This window comes from Erinaceus europaeus, chromosome 1 (genome assembly GCF_950295315.1).
Source record: "Erinaceus europaeus chromosome 1, mEriEur2.1, whole genome shotgun sequence".
In the NCBI taxonomy this organism is placed as follows: domain Eukaryota; kingdom Metazoa; phylum Chordata; class Mammalia; order Eulipotyphla; family Erinaceidae; genus Erinaceus; species Erinaceus europaeus.
The window spans coordinates 4,115,716-4,132,428 of NC_080162.1; the positions used below are offsets into that span (position 1 = coordinate 4,115,716).

Sequence of the window (16,713 nt, forward strand, 5' to 3'; positions counted from 1 at the left end):
GGTGGGGAGCTGAGGGCTCGAACCGGGATCCTTACACCGGTCCCTGCGCTTTGCGCCACGTGCGCTTAACCCACTGCGCCACCGCCCGACCCCCTTCTCTCTTCCTTTTTCCCTCTATCAGAAAACAAATAAACAGTATAGTGGCCAGGGGTGGCAGAGGAGTTATGCAGGCACTGGAGCCAGAAACAACTCTAGTGGAGGTTGATTTCTTATTTCTTTCCAACAAAGGTACTATGGTGCCGCCACCCCTTGTTTATTGAGTCAGCATTCTCTCTTCTGAAATATTACAAGAACATTAGCAAACTAAGGCTACTCTTGCTACATCTGAGACTTGTGATATATCTTCATTTAATAGAGAAAATAAAGGAACAACTTAGCTCCTAGAAAGTCACATGTGGGGACAAAGTGGTGGAGCACTTGATTGAGCATCCATAATACAGTGAGCAAGGACCCGGGTGCCTGCCCCCGTCGCCACTTGCAGAGGAAAAGCTTCCCAAGTGGTGAAGCAAGGCTGCAGGTGTTTCTGTGTGTCTCTTTCTCTCTATCTCTCTACCACCCCCTTCCCTCTTGATTTCTGGCTGTCTCTATCCAATAAATAAATAAATATTTTAACAAAATTGAAAAAAGAAAGTCCTGTCTGTTGTTACATTAAGATAACACTAGATGGACGTGGTGCGGGAGGTGGCGCAGTGGCTAAGGCACTAGACTCTCAAGTGTGAGATCCTGAGTTCGATCCCTGGCAGCATATGTACCAGAGTGATGTCTGGTTCTTTCTCTCCTGCTATCTTTCTCATGAATAAGTAAATAAATTATGTAAAGAAAAAGACTAGATGGACATAAATAGGTTTCTGAAAATAAATACTTGAATGGTTTCAGTATGTCTTTTGATTAGTTGTGTGGCTTCATGGTTACTTTTGTGATACAAACCTAAAAAGGAACTATAGAAAGGTCATGGTTGGGGTGAGGGTTGATAGCATAATGGTTCTCAAAGAGAGTCTCATGCCTGAGGTTCCAAAGTCTCAGGGTCAATTCCCCACACCACCCCCATAAGCCAGAGCTGAGCAGTGCTCTGGTAAAATAATAATAATAAGATATGGAAAGGTTTTAGTTATCGTGACTTGTAATTACAAGCACCATCAAGTATTTATTGAACTACTGAACACCCACTCTGAACAAAGTGTATTAATAAGCTGTAGTAACTATTTCTGCAGTAAACATTGTGTGACATGAAATATTTATGCCTGAAGCTTCAAAGTCCCGGGTTCAATCTCCTGCACAACCATAAACCAAAACTGATCAGTGTTCAGGTTAAAAAATATACATATATAAACTAGCTCATCCAAATAGGTGGATATATATTAAATTAGTTAAAATAGACTTAATGAATATAAAATACAATTGGAAGATATTTTGAAATATTTTTTCTACCTTCTCTAGACAAATTTTAAATGTTTTGATAATATTTCTCCCAGGGGAAATGAATAGTGCGCACACACACACACACACACACTCACACTCACACTCACATTTATGAATTTGATTAGGCTTTCCCTACATTCACAGGAATTCCATGCCAGGAAATTCATGCAGTGGTTTAAGAATCTGGGTGAAAAAAATGAGCTATGGTGTTACTTCTTGAACTGATGCAGGACCTTGATGGTGATAATTCAAATTTCCTACCAGGAAAAAAAAAAATGTGTGTCAAACAGAAGGTGAAAATGATCAATTTCTTAGAGATATATATGTTTTTGTTACAGAATTTAGGTTAACTGTCATGAATATATTTCAGAGGATAAAGTTAAGTAAAACTGAAAGCTAGTGAGTGATACATTTTGAGCAGAGAGAGAAACTGTTTATTTGAGAAAAGTTAGCTGGTACAAGTGAGGTTAAGATCCTGACTATCATAAAACACTAGGCCTTTCATATCATGTGGAGAGAGTGCATCTGCCTTCTGTTTACTTTTCATATATATATATATATATTCTTTTTAAATATTTGATATTATTTTATAAATCATCTTTATTTATTTACTGGACAGAGACAGTGAGAAATTGAGGGAAGAGAGAGAGAGTAAAAGAGACAGGGAGACACCTGCAGCTCTACTTCAGCACTCATGAAACTCTCCCCCTGCAGGTGGGGCCTGGGGGCTTGAACTCATGTCCAGGTGGACCATCACCCACTCTGTGTGTGTTCTTTTCCCAGCAACCTTTCCTGTGTCTTCCTAGAGAGACAGTGGACAGGGAAGCACAGCAGAACAATACCCCTAGTGTACTATGACGACAGGCCTCGGTTCTGAGTGACCCAAATGGGATTATTCAGCTGGTTTCTGTGCCACCCTCACCACTGGAAGCTACACCCCTCTATCCTGCTTCCTTCTGTTTGCTCTTTACTTGGCAATAGCCCTGTGACATAGATGGAGTCATTGTCTCTTCTTACAGATGAGGATGCCGAGGTCAGGCAGTGTATGTAACTTCACCAAAGCCTATTTATTGATTTATTTATCATTTATTTCTTGCCCCCAGGGTTATCACTGGGGCTCGATGCCTGAGCTATGAATCCACTACTCATGGTGACCATTTTGTCCCCATTGTTGTTGTTGTTGCTGTTATTGTTGCAGCTGCTGGTGTTGTTGTTGGATGGGACAGAGAGAAAATGAGGGAAGGGAAGACAGAGAGTGGGAGAGAAAGATAGACACCTGCAGACCTGCTTCACTTATTGCTAAGGGACCTTCTGCATGTGGGGAGCTGGGGGCTCGAACTGGGATCCTTGTGCTGGTGCTTGCGCTTATTATTATATGCGCTTACCTCAGAAGAAAGCATTTTTTATTTCTTTATTGGGGAATTAATGTTTACATTCAGCAGTAAATACAATAGCTTGTACATGCATAACATTTCTCAGTTTTCCATAAACAATACAACCCCCACTAGGTCCTCTGTCATCCTTCTTGGATCTGTATTCTCCCCACCCACCCACCCCAGAGTCTTTTACATTGGTACAATATGCCAATTTCAGTTCAGGTTCTACTTATGTTTGCTCTTCTGATCTTGTTTTTCAACTTCTGCCTGAGAGTGAGATCAGCTCATATTCATCCTTCTGTTTCTGACTTATTTTACTAAACATGAATTTTTCAAGGTCCATCCAATATCCACTGAAAACGGTGAAGTCACCATTTTTTACAGCTGAGTAGTATTCCGTTGTGTATATAGACCACAACTTGCTGAGCCACTCATCTGTTGTTGGACACCTGGGTTGTTTCCAGGTTTTGGCTATTACAAATTGTGCTGCCAAGAACATATGTGTACACAGATCTTTTTGGATGGATGTGTTAGGTTCCTTAGGATCTATCCCCAGGAGAGGAATTGCAGGATCATAGGGTAGGTCCATTTCTAGCCTTCTGAGAGTTCTCCAGACTGTTCTCCACAGAGGTTGGACCCATTGACATTCTCACCAGCAGTGCAGGAGGGTTCCTTTGACCCCACACTCTCTCTCTAGCATTTGCTGCTGTTACCTTTTCTGATGTGTGACATTCTCACGGGAGTGAAGTGGTATCGCATTTTTTTTTTTTTTTTTTTGCATTTCTTGGACAATCAGAGACTTGGAGCATTTTTTCCTGTGTTTCTCGGCTTTTTGGATCTCTTCTGTGGTGAATATTCTGTCCATGTCCTCCCCCCATTTTTGGATGGGGTTATTTGTTTTCTTGTTGTTGAGTTTGGCAAGCTCTTTATATTTTTTGGTTATTAAACTCTTGTCTGATGGATGGTATGTAAAGATCTTCTCCCATTCTGTGAGGGGTCTCTTGGTTTGGGTGGTGGTTTCTTTTGCTGTGCAGAAGCTTTTTAATTTGATGTAGTCCCATAGGTTTATGCTTGCCTTAGTCTTTTTTGTAATTGGATTCGTTTCATTGAGGATGTCTTTAAAACTTATACAGAAAAGAGCTCTGCCAATATTTTCCTCGAAGTATCTGATAGTTTCTGGTCTAACATCCAAATCTTTGATTCACTTGGAATTTACTTTTGTATATGGTGAAATATAGTTGTTCAGTTTCATTCTTCTGCATGTTTCAACCCATTTTTTCCAGCACCATTTGTTGTAGAGACTCTGAGAATACAGCATATTTTTAACCACCATGTCACATCCACCTTTTAAAAGAGCTGGTATTTGTTGAGCCAGTGTTCAGACTTGAAGCTAAACAGGAAATATGTGGAGCTTGGACAATAATGGAGATTCAAGTCATGCCTTGGCCACTTACTCAGTGTTGGACAGAAAATACAATTTTAATGCCAAGTACTGTTTGTTTGTTGTTTGTTTTTTTTTAATTCTATGAAAGTACCATTAATCAGATTTTTTCAAAGTACTTTGTGAATTAACTCAGTAGTCTCTACAATCTAATCATGATGTAGGAGTATATATTTTTTATCCAAATGGGAATTTATTGGTTCTTATAACTGAAGACACCAGGAGGAGGAGCAGGTTCCAAGTTCAAGTCTGAGTGGGCCCAAGGCATCAGACAAGTTGTTAAAAGGCAGCTGTTCTTAGTCCATCTTCATGCTTTGCTTCCCCCCCCTCCCTTTATTGAGGAATAATGTTTTACCTTCGACAGTAAATACAATAATTTATAGATTTCTCAGTTTAACACTTCTCGGTTTTCCACATAACAGTACAACCCCCAGTAGGTCCTCTGGCATCCTTTCCCAGGCCCTGGACTCTGCCCCCCGCCCCACACTAGAGTCTTTTACTTTGGTGCGATACAACATGTAGGAGTCATTATTATTAACACCCTTTGTTTGAAGGGACTTAGGTCACGAGAATTCACTCAAGGTAGAGACCTGAGAGTCAAATCTGAATAATGTCAAAGAAGAAAACAGCCTAGCTTGGGTCTCCAGTATCAAACATTATAAGGGGCTCCTCCCCACTTTCCTTGTCATCTAAACTGTAATATGTGCCCCCAACCAGGTGTGTCACTACCTGCCCCCCATCCAAAATATTTGTATAAAAGCATTTAAACTCTTTATCTTGGGTTTCTCTTTGTTTTTTTAATTGTTTTTGTCCACCAACTTAAAAAATTTTTTTTAAATATTTATTTATGTTCCTTTTGTTGCCCTTGTTGTTTAACATTGTTGTGGTTATTGATGTCATTGTTGTTGGATAGGACAGAGAGAAATGGAGAGAGGAGGGGAAGACAGAGAGAGGGGGAGAGAAAGACAGACACCTGCAGACCTGCTTCACCGCCTGGGAAGCGACTCCCCTGCAGGCGGGGAGCCGGGGGCTCGAACCGGGATCCTTACGCCGGTCCCTGCGCTTTGTGCCACCTGCGCTTAACCCGCTGCGCCACCGCCCGGCTCCCAGGGTTTCTTTTTTAAAAGACTTATTATTTATTTAGTTTTTTATTTATAAAAAGGAAAACATTGACAAAACCATAGGATAAGAGGGGTACAGCCCTGCGGTCCAGGAAGTGGCGCAGTGATAAAGCTTTGGATTCTCAAGCATGAGGTCCTGAGTTCGATCCCCAGCAGCACATGTGCCAGGGTGATGTCTGGTTCTTTCTCTCTCCTCCTATCTTTCTCATAAATAAATAAAATCTTTAAAAAGAAGAGGGATACAACTCCACACAGCTCCCACCATCAGGCTCCATATCCCATCCCCTCCCCTATTATATAACTTTCCTATTATAGAGTATACATTATAATATTATATATTATAATATATATCATATCATATCATATTATATAGCTTTCGTATTCTCTATCCCTCTGGGAGCATGGACACAGGGTCACTGTGGGATGCAGAAGCTGGAAGGTCTGGCTTCTGTCATTGCTTCCCCGCTGAACATGGGTGTTTGCAGGGGGATACACACCCCCAGCCTGCCTCTTTCAGGTCCCCAGCCCCCATTATTGGGCATTTGGAGATGCAATGGGTGAAGGCCAGAAAATGTCAGCCAGTTCTTCCAAGTGACCCTCAGTAGATCTGTTTTCTCTAGGGCAGTTTCTTTCACTTAATTCTCAGGAGCTTGTCACTTAGCACCCAGAGCTGGGTAAATCCCCCCTATCTAGTCTCCCCACTGGGTAGCTGCTTAATAAGAACATTTAATCACTTCCTCTGCTCAAATCCAATTAAAGATCTCCAAGCAAAATTGTTTTTGTTTAAATAAACAAATCCTGTCACCCTTCCTCTCCTCAGCACCAGCTCAAAAAAAAAGCCAAAATTGCCTCAAGTTGTCATCATGATAAAAGCTAAACTCTAATAATAGCCTTTATACCTCACCTCTTGCTTCTGGTCCTCTTCAAATGTGAGTCTGTCTGTACCACACCACACCATGTCAGGCCACGCCATGCCATGCCACGCCACGCCACGCCACGCCACGCCACACCATACCACACCATACCATCACCATCACCATCACCACACCACACCATCACCATACCACACCACACCACACCACAATACCACACTACACCACACCATCACCACACCATACCACATCATCACCACACCATACCACACTACAGCACACCATCACCGCACCACACTACACCACCACACCATCACCACACCACACCATACCATACTACAGCACACCATCACCGCACCACACTACACCACCACACCATCACCACACCACAATACCACACTACACCACACCACACCACACCACACCAAAATACCACACTACACCACACCACAATACCACACTATACCATACCACAATACCACACTACACCACACCACACCATACCACACCACACCACACCACAATACCACACTACACCACACCACACCACAATACCACACTACACCACACCACACCATACCACACCGCACCACACCACAATACCACACTACACCACACCACAATACCACACTACACCACACCACACCATACCACACCACACCACACCACAATACCACACTACACCACACCACCCCATCACCACACCAAACCACACCACACCATCACCACACCACACCATCACCACACCATCACCACACCACACCATCACCACACCATACCACACCATCAACACACCACATCACACCACACACTACAGCACACCATCACCGCACCACACTATACCACACCACATCATCACCACACCACACCATCACCACACCACACCATACCACACCATCACCACACTATCAACATCATCACAACACACCATCACCATTACTATCACACCATACCACACCACACTATACCATACCATCAGGACACCACACCACACCATCATCATCACCATTACTATCACACCACACCACAACACACCATACCACACCATCACTACACCATCACCATAATCATACCACTCCACACCACACCACACCATCCCACACCACACCATCACCACACCACATCATCACCACACCACACCATCGCCACACCACACCATCACCACACTATCAACATCATCACAACACACCATCACCATTACTATCACACCATACCACACCACACTATACCATACCATCAGGACACCACACCATCATTATCACCATTACTATCACACCACACCACACCACACTATACCATACCATCAGGACACCACACCATCATTATCACCATTACTATCACACCACACCACACCACACCACACCATACCACACCACACCTCAACACACCATACCACACCATCACCACATCATCACCATCACCATACCACTCCACACCACACCACACCATTCCACACCACACCATCACCACACCACATCATCACCACACCACATCATCACCATACCACAACATACCATCACCACACCACACCATCACTGTCACCATCCTTCTGGTCTCCCTTAACCATCACTTCCTTCAGGATATTTTTCTTCCCCTCAGACAACCCCCTAAGTTAAGTGCTGCTATCGTCACTTAAAGTTGATTTTCTCCTCTCTTTAGAATGTAAGGTATTTGAGTGAAAAGACTGTATGTCAGATACACTGTGCATGAAGCCAATATTTACTAGCTACTAAGGAATGGATCAATTGATCAATTTGTAAAGACTGAGATAGGTACATATTTTTTTTTCTTTTCTTAATAGCTTAGTCATAAGTAAAATACAATGGTTGGTCCATGGGTAATATTTCTCAGTCTTCCACAAAACACTCTTACCCCCTGCCTAGGTCCATCTGTTCCAGGACCTGAACATTTCCCCCTACCCCAGAGTCCTTTACTTTGGTGCAATACACCAACTCCAGTCCAGGTTGTACTTAGTGTTTCTTGGACCAACTTTTACCTTTTAACCAGTGAATTCACCAAGAACTCGCTTACATCCAGAGATCTGCTGTACAGACAGCTTCCTTTATAGAGGACAGCTACAAGGAGATTGAGGACACCAGTAACGCCAGGGACCTGGTGACAAAGAAAGAGAAGGAGTAGAAACTCAGTGTATCTGAGAAGTGATCGAAAAGAAAGCTCTTTAGAAAAATATTTCATTTTTCTTTTCCCCTAAAAAGCAAACATAAAAAAAAAAGTTGGCAAAAAGTTATTTCCTGAGTCCTCACACGTTAACTTCAGTTGAAATCTTTACTACTTTAGTCCATCTGTGTTCCATTACTAGTCAATTTTTTATTGTATGTATCATTTTTTAATATTTATGTCACATTTGCAAAGCAGTTTTTCCCAGGCCTTGGAACTTAAGAGTAAATCTGAATCCCTTAATGTTTCTAAAATATGACCTAGCAAAACACTGTGTTATTTTAAGAATTATTAGTGTTTTGATAAGATTCTTGGATATTTGTATTAAAATACTTCCCTCAACATTTTTTAAATTTTTTATTTATAAAATGGAAATATTGACAAGACTATAGGATAAAAGCGGTACATTCCATACAGTTCCCTCCCCCAGAACTCTGTAACCAATCCCTTCCCTTGATAGCTTCCCTATTCTTTATCCCTCTGGGATTATGGACCCAGGATCATTGTGGCGTGCAGAAGGTGAAGGGTCTGAGAACATTCCAAATACAGCCAACCCTCTTTCATCTCGGTTAATCAGTTCCAGACTTTACCACGATAGGTGAAATTCCACGAAGGAGGATTCTTTGTTTATAAATCAAATACTTCCAGAGTTAGAGCATAGAAACCCTGTTTATGACCTTCTAAATACAGGTTTTAACATTCTTAGAGCCCTCTAGACATGAAATAACACCCCTTGGCTTTACTGCCTGGTGGAAAGAGACAGACTGTTCTTTTCATCTTTCTGGATGCAGCACAGGGTAGACTCACTCAAGTCCGGATGGCAGGCGACCTCCACGATGTTCTTGCCCTCTCTGAGCATCTCCAGAAGCTTCCCTTCTCCTGAATGGTGAGCACCTTCCTCCCACACTTAGTTTCATCATCAGAAGGCTGAGAAGCAGCAGCATGTCGAGGAGCCATCCTGGGGCTTAATTGGAGGTTCTCAGGAATCGCAGACACTTCCAAGAACAAAGAATCTTCCATGCACAGCAATGGAGAAGCTGGTCTGAGAGAAACTCGCTCTGACTGGCTTGATGTCCCCATCCCCGACTTCACACAGCCAAGGAGGGGTGGTGGGGCTGTGCCTGGCCTTGAAGGATTTGCAGGGAGCTCAAAAACACAGGCCCACAGTCCATACAGATAGTCATTTTCATCTGAATTGTGATCCAGGGGTGTGTAATGGAAGCAGACAGCCAAGCGCTTGCTGGACCGCTTGCACCGTCTCCATCACCTTCTTGATGAAGACATTTGAAAAGTAGAGTGAAGCCGTGAAGGTCAAAGCATGACTTGGCAATGTGGGAGGACGGCAGTTCTTGAGAGCTTTTTGGAGCTTCTAGCAAGGGGAGAGCAGCTACTCTTAAACCCTTGACTGAAGGTCAGTCCATCTCTGGGAAGTCTGGGAAGGCCGTCCTCTTCCACAGAGTGCAGAGCAGCTTTGGGAGAGACACACATGGAGCGGTGAGGGAGGAAGGGGACACCCACTTTGCCAGCCAGATCCATCTCAACCCTGGAGACCAATGAATGGGGTGATGGATTGTTGGGTAGTATGCTGGCTCCCCCTGGCTTTTGTCTCTAATCCTGCTTACCTAAGCACCGCCATGCCTGCAGGCATTGGTTTAATCCGGTTCATACTCTCTTTTTGCTCTGCTCCCTCTGGTAGTCACCCTGATTTCCACCAATCTCTTTTTGTTCCACCCTCTCTACATCACATCCTGTTTCCACCCTATTTGGCGAGTATAAATACAGCTGCTCTTCTGTTTTAACACATTTGGGATTACTTTCCGGCTCCGAGAGTTCCAGAGTGTATCTCCTGCGACACTAGCTCGGCATGAGTTCCTGATCCCTCTCCCATGCAGAAGCCTAGGTTGGCTCCAGTTGAGTTCTCTCCAACCCAGAGAGCACTTGCTGGGGAAGAAGCACCCTCAGGCTATCCCAGCAATGGGTGCCGCAGCTACAGCCCCCTCACACCCACAGAGAGTGCTCTGTCAAAGTACAAAGACATTGTTATGATCACTGACTCATTTCTATTCATAGAAATTAAATGAAGACTTAAAACACTATTCACTAGTCAGTCACATGTTTTCCTACATTGGTACTAGGTATTTTTCAATCAGAGCTTACAGAATATTAACTTACCCCCCTGTAGACCCCACAGAGCAAAAAAGAGTTGATCTGATTTGGGATGATTTGCACTTATTGACAAATTGACCTGGGAGACTGTGTGAATTCATAAGGCCCATCTCAGCAAAAGAGTAGGTCAGGAAGTAGAATGACTATAGTGGATTTCATAATTACTTCATTAAATAATTAGAGAATTAAAACACGCATCCCTGCCCCTCCCTCCATCGTTTCTGTTTTAGTCAGTTTAGGATGGGTCCAAGCATCTGCATTTGCCTTGAATGCCTAGTTAATGATTTTGACAGCGAAGGACCTTTGAGTTGGCTTAGATTGGAATAATTTCTCAAGGACCTCTCTGGCTCAATGATCAAACCTATACCCAGCATAGAAACAGAAACACATTCTGAGCTTTGTGGTGTGGAAGGACCAGGAAATAAATATCTATAGTGCTGTCAGCTAGTGAGTATCAGTGAATTTTCTCTTACTTCTGGAGTAGGAGTATCCTTGACAGTGGTGTACAAGTAATCATTATAAAGTTTGGATCAGGTGTTGGCACACTTAGCTGAGCCCCACGTTATTACCCGTGAAATCTGAGGTTCAAGTCCCTGCAAGGAGGAAGCTTCAGGAGCAGTAAAACAGTATATATGTCTATCTCTATCTCCTCTTTCAATTTCTCTGTCTTATCAAATATAAAAAAAAATGAAATAAAGTTTACTGGTAAATAATTAAAATGATTCTCTCATATAGCATAGAACCTTATTAATCGAAGATTTCCTATTTGTTGTTGTAAAGGCATCTTTGAAAACAGACCTGTAATCCAGTGTGCTTTCATGAGAGAGGCTGAGAGGCATGCCTTTGCACGTCAAGAATAGAAAGCCCTGGATCAGAGATACAGCTTGCTTGGCAGAGGACCTGTCATGCCTTGCAGACAGCTGGTAGTTGGGCCCCTGCACTGAGGGAGGACACGCTGTGGTACAGCAGGGAGCTTTGGTGCCATCCCTTCTTTCTCAGTATCTTTCCCTGAACGTTTTGGGTTGGAAAACTGAAATCATGAATGTCAAAGATTCCAGCAGTGTCCACAAAATTTAAAAAAGTAATAAAGAAAGAATAGAATGCCAGCAAGTTAAAACTGGACTTGAGAATGACTTGGAAACTAAGAAACAATCAGGAGCTAATTCTGTTCTGCAAGTATCTGAATACTAGAGAGCTCTGAGGGGAAAAAAAAGAAAAAAGAAGAACATATGCAAATGCAAAAGACAGCCTAACTCAGAAACCGAGGGCCATGACATAGCAGTACTGGTAGCTTAGGTCATTTTCTTCTTTGACTCTCCAGTCTTCTGTTGTGGATCTGACTCAGCAGTGATGTCCATTAATGCTGGCCGTCTTCAGCTTCCTTGTCTTTATTCCCAACTGGCAGCCTGTAATGTATGTTTGACATATGCCAAATAGAAAAGGGTCAGCCGGGGCTAGGGAGGGGGTTATGGAAATGATGACAAATGCAAGAAATGAAGGATGAGGGGGAAGATAAGAGAGAATGAAAAGAGAAAGGAAAAAATAAACAAATGAGGAGAAGAAATAGAAGGGAGACATTCAATAACAATAAGAAGGAGCAAGAAAGAAAGAAAGAAAAAAAAGAAAAGAAATTTCTCCCGTTGCTGAGATGAGCTTGTCCCATCCTTAGTCCTTCCCGTAGCTATTTTCCTGGTCTCCACATAGTTCTAGATTAAGCTAGTACTTTCTTTTTAAATTTTTATTAGTAAATTAATTTTGATTCACAATGATTAGCAAGACTCTTAAGATAACAGGGGGGTCCAATTCCACACAATTCTCACCACCAGAGTTCCATATCCCATCCTCTCTATTGGACGCTTCCTTATTTTTTATCCCTCTGGGAGTATGGACCAAAGATGTTTATGGGGTGCACAAGGTGGGAGTTCTGGTTTCTGTCATTGCCTCTCTCTCCTTCTGAGTGTTCCTCTTCCTCCTGCTGGCTCTCCCCTGGGGTGGCTCCCGGCTCAAACCTGGATCATTGCATACGGCACAGAGAAACTCATCTGATGCTCCTACTAAACATTCTGATAATTGAGTCTTTCTACACCATCTCCCTCTTTCAGTTCAATCTATGATCGTATTTTATTCATAATTCATCTTCCCACCAATTCCATGTCTTTATTGCATTTCAGAGGACTTGCTACTATAATAAATGTATATTCAACAGACATAAATATGCCAAGAATTAAAGTCACTTGGATCTGAGTAACAAAGTCTCTTTTAGTTCACGAGTCAAACGTAGTATTCTACTGGGGAAATAAATCTATATAACAAATCACTTTTGAGCAAAGCCATCTGTCTACGTCCAGTTAAGACCTCCATTTATGCATTGAGAAGCTTGAGAAACTCTGAAAATTTTGTGTTTGGAAAAAAAATCCAATGTCTCTCTAGAAATAGAAATGACAGTAGTGGGGCAGTAGCGCAGCGGGTTAAGCGCAGGTGGCGCTAAGTGCAAGGACTGGCATAAGAATCTCAGTTCAAACCCTAGGCTGCAAGGGAGTCGCTTTGCGGGCAGTGAAGCGAGTCTGAAGGTATCTGTCTTTCTCTCCCTCTCTCTGTCTCCCCTCCTCTCTCAATTTCTCTCTGTTCTGTCCAACGGCAGCAACAACAATAATAATAACCACAACAATGATAAAAACAACAAGGGCAACAGAGGGGTAAAGATGATCTCCAGGAGCAGTAGATTCATGGTGCAGGCACCGAGCCCCAGCAATAACCCTGGAGGCAAAAAAAAAAAAAAAGATATAGAAATGACATAATGGAAAGTAGTGGTGAGAATTTGAAGTCACATGTACCTGCAAAGCAACAGGAATGACGAGCTGATAGGATGAAGAAGAAATGGCTCCCTTGGGGGTTGGGCAGTAGCACAGCTGGTTAAGCCCACTTGGCACACAGTTCAGAAACCAGCATAGGGAAGCAGGTCTGCAGGTGTCCATCTTTTTCTCCCCCTTTCTGTCTTCTCCTTCTCTTTCAGTTTCTCTCTGTCCTATCTAACAACAAGTGACATCAACAACAACAATAATAACTACAACAAGGGAGAAAAATGGCTTCTAAGAGCAGTGGATTCATGGTGTAGGCAATAACGCTGGAGGCCAAAAAACAAAGTGGTTCCCCTTTATCCACACTAAAACGGTTGAAAGCAGAGTTCCCACTAATTGACTTTGCGTCTCACGTAGGTTTGCATGTAGCTTTGTGAAGAAAAAAAATCACCTTAGAAACCTTTTCTTATTAGCTAATCAGAATATCCATTCAGCCAAAGTCTACTCCATGAACCAGTTGTAAAATAAAGCAGATTTTCATAAGACAGCTGTATTTTACTATCACAATTTGAAGCCTGAAATACTTCTGGCATGTAAGTTGCCTTGGATTCAGTTAAGGGAGTAAAACATTAGAATAAGGTAACTAAGAGACAGATTTCAAAGGAACTAAAGATTGTAGTGTATTTGTTTGCTGTTTTGTTTCTTTGTTTGTTTTGTTTTTCTGACGAGGAATAACCACACGTTTAAATGAATGGTTAACTTAAATGTCTATGCTTATTGCATTATGTTTATTAGAGAAATGAAATAGGCTATTCTTTCAGATATTATATTGTAAAATTCAACAGAAAATTACTTATTGTTTATGACTGTTCAGAGATTGTATGAAGATGGAGGGAAAGCTGGCTCCTTTTCAGTTCCTCTTAGCTCTGTTAAGGTGTTCCCACTATGTCTGAAAACTCAAGACTGTCCCACTTTTCCCTGCCTTCCATAATGTTGTGGGTGGGAACCCAATCATTGGCTTTGTGGGAAAAAATGGAGAATGGTTCCATGGCTTAAAGACAAAAAAAAAAAAAAAAAAAAGACTTCCAAGGATGAATTATTGAGATGCAAGAAAGAGAAAATTAGAAGGTGACATTTTAGGCCTTTCCTGATTTCATCTTATTTCCCTGGCATAATGCTACATCTTATCCCAAAGCGAGGTGAGGACTCCCCGTGGTGTCAGTAGGACAGGCTGTAGGCTGAATTGCAAAGTCAGTTTGGATGGCTGTGGGGAGCAGTGCTAGTTGTGTTCAACCCACCAGGAGATTCTCATTTTATGATTAGACGAAAGAAGTCACCCTACAGAGAAAGGATTTATGAGATTAAGAAAAAATAGTTCAATTGTCTTCACCTCTGGAGACGGAGAAAGGGTAAGCTTGTTATAAGGATGTGGAATTAAAACTTAAAGTAGAGGGCTAACGTGAAGTGAAGGAAAACGTCAGAGTTGGGGTCAGAAATGAAGTTTATGTCAATTCAAACTGTCCTGGGGAGCGTGCTAAGACTTGGAGTCATCACATATGCTGGACTTTTTTGTTTTTCCCTCTATTTAAATTTCACAGTGTCATATACAAACCTAATATTCTAGTCACTTTTGTTCTCTCCCTTCGCCAAAAAAAAAAAATACTTCTCATTTCTTGTATGTGATACAATTGTAATTATTTCAAATGATATAACAGGTAATTAATTCAGAGAAACATAATAGCCTGGGATGATAAAAATAGTGATTACTCTCACTGCTTCTTGTCTTAAAGCAATACAACTTAGGTAACGTAAAATACAAAGAATAAAAGTACATAAGACTCAGGCGACCTACTCTTCTATATTAGATTCCTTTGCTTTGCAGTGGCATTAGAACTTTTGATTCAGCATTTGGGTGGAGTTATCCAGGAGAAGTCATGTGGAAATAGAAAGGCCAATAAACATGCCCCTGAACAGAGAGTCAAGAACAGGGCTAATGTGGACTTTCTTAGAAAAAGAGAAACCTCTGTACAGTTGGGCTTCCAAGAACCAAATTAGTTGACTAGTGCAGTATCTGCTCAAGATTCACATCACAGGTTCCTCTCTCATGTCCTTAATTCCCCAGCAGTAGAATGTTCACTTCACAAGACAAGGCAAGTCGGCTTATCTGGATGGAGTTTCCTCTTGGTCATGTGTGGGAAACTAGAATTGAGCCCAGCCATACAGGTAGGAGTGTTGATATTGGGGTATCTTTCTCTCTGTCTCTGTATTTCTCTATTAACACCCCTATAAAGACAAACAATTTTTTTTTTCATGAGCTGTCGGCTTTCAGGTGGGATGACACCAGCAGGAAGGCAAGCGACCGGTTCTCTCTCACTTGCTAAAGGGACGAAACGAAGCAAAGACACCAGGGAGACTGAAGCATGCTCGGATCTCAAATCTCCAGTCTCCTTTATTGGCAGATGGTCATGAGTTTAAATAGAAAACCAAACAAAGACCATATTTCAAACGTGTCGAAAATTACAGTTTTCTTAAAGGTCAGCTTGCCCCTAAGGTAGGGGGCTGGTATGACAGGACTTGATGAGATACAAGACAGTTATTCTCCATGACACAAGCAACTTAATTATCCAGAGGTATTTTTGAGAGAAGCATAGGGGGTTAAACCAGTAGGGTGAGACAGAGAGAAGATGGATATCAAAAGGCCATATAGTTTGGAATTCCTCTTGTCTGGGGTCTGAGGTGTGTGATGGAGTGTGTGATAAGGTGTGTTCTCCTCTGTGATCAGAAGGTGAGGTGAACTTTGAGTAAATGAATCTTAAAGTAGGCGGCCATGTGGCCTGCAGTTAATGGAAAGGGGTATTGAAGTTTCTGTGGGCTTGAGAGTCAAGAAGGGAAGAACTTAGTCAGAGAGACCGTTTCTCCCCTTTGCTCACCTCAGTTGAGAGAGACTAATAAGAGGATATCTTCTCAGACCTCCATCAAGGAAGGGGAGAGTTCTCCCTAAGCTCTATCAAGCTTGCACATAGTCCCACAATGAGCCAGTTATTTATAGAATGCTTTTTTCTTGTGAATCTTTTTCTTCCCCCATCTACATCAACTATCACCAGTTCAAGTTCTGGAGAAAGGATATTAACCCTGCTGTTGATTACTGTACAAATCAACCATTGTTGGGTCAGATACTTTCACACAGCTTTGCCATAATCTATGCTGTCAGCTGTACATTTCATTCATTCATTTATTTATTTATTAATGAATAGAGACAAAGAGAAATTGAGACGGGTAAGGGAGCTAGAGAGGGAGGGTAGAGAGACACCTGTAGCCCTGCTTCATTCACCACTCGTGAAG

At 42.1% G+C, this 16,713-nt stretch overlaps 1 protein-coding gene across 2 annotated transcripts in view; it reads left to right on the forward strand.

The window, feature by feature from the left end:
* The window catches only part of PRKG1 (protein kinase cGMP-dependent 1), a 1,377,090-nt gene that overhangs the window by 397,720 nt on the left and 962,657 nt on the right, over positions 1 to 16,713 (forward strand). The gene's annotated exons all lie outside the window — the stretch shown is intronic.